The sequence below is a fragment of the Ananas comosus genome, unplaced genomic scaffold (genome assembly GCF_001540865.1).
Source record: "Ananas comosus cultivar F153 unplaced genomic scaffold, ASM154086v1, whole genome shotgun sequence".
Taxonomy (NCBI): Eukaryota; Viridiplantae; Streptophyta; class Magnoliopsida; order Poales; family Bromeliaceae; genus Ananas; species Ananas comosus.
In genome coordinates this window covers 24,949-29,118 of record NW_017890714.1, presented here as the reverse complement: position 1 = coordinate 29,118, position 4,170 = coordinate 24,949, and the positions used below count along the sequence as shown (strand labels likewise).

The following is a 4,170-nucleotide window of genomic DNA, read 5'->3' as shown; positions in this document are numbered from 1 at the left end:
TCAAACATTAACCTAGGAGCAAAAAGGGCCAAAATTCACCTCAATGGGAGAAATCTCTTCCCAAGCTCCAAAAGAGAACTAGAACCCTTCCAATCCAAGCCCAAGGAAGGTTCTAAACCAATCAATTTGGGTCCAAAAGCCCTAGATCAAAAATGCCCAAAAGTAAGCCCTAAGTATCAAATCTAGGGTGTCATCTCAAAAACTTAGCAAAACAAGATCTAGAGGAGGGAAATGAGCAACCAACCTCCTTAGAAGCTCCAATCCTAGCTCCAAGGGTGAAGATCTCCTCCTATACAAGCTCCAAGACCAAGCCTTCAAGCACCAAGGGAGATGAGAGGGTGAGGAAGATGCTCCAAGTCCACTAGTAGCTCCAAACTCCTTCTCCTTCCCTTCTTCCTCTCCTTCTCCTTCTTCTTCTTCTTCTCTATCATGGGTGTAGAGAGGGTTGAGAGAAGAGAAATGGGGAGAAGAGAGGGTGGAGGGGTCATATAGACCCTCTAATGTAACAAAATTCCAAGAGACCCCTCAAAAATCCAATATTGCATCAGCCCGAACTGGGCAGTTTTCGCCCAGAGGGACCGGTCTCTCCCCAGCAGGGACCGGTCTCTCGCTGCGAACCCGAAAAACCAGCGTTCGGGAACCGGTCTCTCCCTGCGCGGGACCGGTCTCTCACTGCGAAGACGCGCTCGGGGACCGGTCTCGCCTGCCAGGGACCGGTTGCCTCAGGCTGCCTCAACACTGCTCACTGGGGGACCGGTCTCTCCTTCCAGGGACCGGTCCCCGAGAGTAAAAACTCTCAGGACTTGTCCAGAATTCCAGTTTTTCGAACTTTTTGGGTCGGAAAACATTCTACAACCCTCCACCAAGTGTGGAAAAGCTCGAAATACATTCAAACACTCGAACCTCGCAATTTGCAAAGGTCCAGTGCGTTACATCTTGCTTCCCTAAGGTTTTCCAAACTTAGATTTCCTAGGTCCCCACGACCTACAGCAAAGCTCTGATACCAACTTAATCTATCACGCCCCGGATTACACGTTCCCTGGGCACGCCGACAAATCCGCCGTATACAAAGAAATTTTCCCTGTATACGAAGCGACAGCTGTACCTGTAAATCAAACACTACTACGAACAGGTAACGTGCCCTCGGCACAATCTGACGCCAAAAAGGCGATACGGGTCCACCGTCGACTCTGACGGCACCCAACAGTCCGAAACGACCTGAATGACCCTATAAAAATCCACTCGACGAACCAGCACGAGTGTAAATACATTCTAAACTACCTGGAGTACTCGTCTCGAAGAAACTGCGAGAGTACAATTTTCTAACGGCTCCTAGAGCTAAATCAGGTAGTTAAAACTGGTGACAGGTCCAAATCGCAGGTTTTCTCCTAATTCAATTTCCAAGTCCAACATGTATAATCTACTTAATTTATAAATCATGCTCCAAAATCCAGATTTCACAATCTACATATAGTCCATGAATTTGAGCTAACACAATTACCGAAATCAAGATCTATACATGTCGACCAATAAGAACTTAGGAGTAAAGCCGATGTAACCCACCTAAAATGCTAATCCTTGGCAACGAAGGACTCCCACTGGTGTAGAGCAACTTGCTGGATCAAACGCACAGCTCCGAGTCCAGAAATCGTCCACGCTCGAGCTCTACACAATAATAAATCACCGTTTCAGTCCCGAATTTCAGCAGTGAGGTACAACAGGGATTCGACCAAGCTAACCTTCACCAAATCCAGCAAGTAAGGGCTTCGTGGATTCCTCTCGAAGTCCTGAATCCAAAGAGCCAAGTCTCGTCGTAATCCGATACTCCTACGTCGAGAACGAGCTGAAATACTAACAGTTGACGGTGGATTTCAGCAAACAATAATTATCCGAGTTGAAGTAGTAAGAACTTGCCCAAAAATCCAAGGGAAGGCTGAATTACTCACCTCGACAGCGACAAGCACCAGCACGACGTCAAGAACAGCGTAGTCGCACGCTCGCCCGGTCTTCTCGCAAAGTCCCGGCGTCAAATACGTGCTCGAACGATCCCGCGGCGCGACGTCGGCGACGAAACTCCAAGTAAGCTCCTTCCTTGCTTCCAACCGGGTGGGAGAGTGAGAGAGATGGAGAGTTGCAGCTAGAAGACCTCTCTCTCTCTCTCTACACGAAGCTAAATAGAGGGGAGTGAGGGGTGATACAAACGAGGGAGAGAAAATTACTCAATTAGCCCTCTACCTACCCTCTTGTACCGGTACACGGGCTCTTGTACCGGTACAAGAGCCAACCCGAGAGCTGTTAAGCCTCTGCGCGATGGTTGTACCGGTACAGCCACTAAGCTTGTACCGGCACAGCAAACAGAGAATGCTGTTGTTTTGCAGAATTTTTCGCGATAAGTTGCCCTCGCGTCGCACGGAGTCCGTTTTACGTCTATTTGACGCCAACGCGACTCGGACTTGTCCTGACACTCTCCAGAGCTGTCGATAAGCCTCCACAGTCAAACACCAGGGATCTCACACCTGTCTGGGCAGTTTTCGCCCAAAGGGACCGGTCTCTCCCCAGCAGGGACCGGTCTCTCGCTGCGAACCCGAGAAACCAACGTTCGGGAACCGGTCTCTCCCTACGCGGGACCGGTTGCCTCAAGGCTGCTGCAACACTGCTCACTGGGGGACCGGTCTCTCCTTTCACGGACCGGTCCCCGAGAGTAAAACTCTCAGGACTTGTCCAGAATTCAGATTTTCGAACTTTTTAGGTCGGAAAACATTCTACAACCCTCCACCAAGTGTGGAAAAGCTCGAAATACATCCAAGCACTCGAACCTCGCAATTTGCAAAGTTCCAGTGTGTTACATCACGCCCTCTGTTTTATGATTTCTTTCAGAGCCTTCCACGCCGGATGAGGCCAGGGACCGAGGGAAGGGCATTGCTTCCAGCTAGCTCTTCAGTGAGGGACGAGTTGTTAGGTGGTCTACCTCTCGATGTATTTTTTTTATTTGGAGAGGTTGAGAGTTGCTCCAGTGTATTAGAGACCACCCCTTTTGTGTACTTTTTTGGAGATGTTATTGTACTACCTATGCTTCACTTTTATTGTTTAGTATAATTTCCATTTACTTTGTTATAGATGATAGAATCATACTTGCTCTGATATCTCTAGTTATAGGTTGTTTCTCGCTTTTACTTCCGCTGTTGTTGTAGACGCCTTATATGTGCAGACATATGGCGGGTCTGGGCACGCTACCGGGAGGGCCTCCGCCGGTCCCGGGGCGTGACATTTATCGCGAAAGTTAGCGATTGAACTATTTTAACTTCTCCTAGAGTGGAGTGAGTAATTGAAGGAATGTCTGTTTCGGCAAAGAAAAATTATGTCGGCTACAGACGGCATAATTTTGAGGAGAAACAGGGGCAGCCTTCTAGACTTTCGCTTGATTGGTTCGATAGTGCTTGTATTTGTATCTGACTCTTGTTTTGATTCCAGGCAGCTATGTATCGACATCAAGGTCGACTGCCGACCCGGGATCGTGTCGTGTCACCTGAGATGCCGGAGCAGGTAGGGCAAAGTGCACCCCCGGATCTGCAAGAGAAGTTGGCTGCCCTGACTGAGGTGACGAAGCAGTAGGGGGCATTGTTACAGACGATGTGTGAGACCTTAGCTCCGTCGCCGAGTGCAGTACTGAGAGCACCAAAGCAGTCTGCTCCACCCCCGACTACTCCTGAGGCCACACCAGCCGCAGCTGTACCCCCACCAGTGACAGTTCCTGCAGCGTCGGTTACATTCTCTAGAGAGGCGTCACAGATGTCTGAGGCCGAGCAGGAGCGGATGACTGAAAAGCTTGCTTGTTTCCGCCGTTTTGATCCTCCGACCTTTGCCGACAGCTGTACAGAGCCCTGGGTTGTAGAGGGCTGGGTGAGTGCGATGGAAAAGCTATTTGAGGACTTGTTCATACCAGAGAGGGAGCAGGTACACTTGGGAGTGCACTGCTTGGCTGGCGATGCGCATTCTTGGTGGAGTATGAGGCGAGACCGAGGGTTGGTGGTATTGCAGATGAAGTGGGATGAGTTCTGCAGAATGCTATACGGGGCGTATTTCCCAAACAGTGTGAAGCAGAAGCTCGAAGAGGACCTGAAGAAGCTTCAGCAGGGTGAGCGATCAGTTCAAGAGTACACCTGTGAGTTT

At 49.7% G+C, this 4,170-nt stretch overlaps 1 long non-coding RNA gene across 1 annotated transcript; it reads right to left on the bottom strand.

Annotated features, from left to right (window-relative positions):
* Positions 1-1,145: 1,145 nt before the first annotated feature.
* On the bottom strand, positions 1,146-2,185 carry LOC109704132. The gene is made up of 3 exons (XR_002214188.1): positions 1,947-2,185; positions 1,740-1,851; positions 1,146-1,665 (listed from the first exon to the last, which is right to left on the bottom strand). It is a non-coding gene; the product is annotated as an uncharacterized LOC109704132 (long non-coding RNA).
* Positions 2,186-4,170: the final 1,985 nt, after the last annotated feature.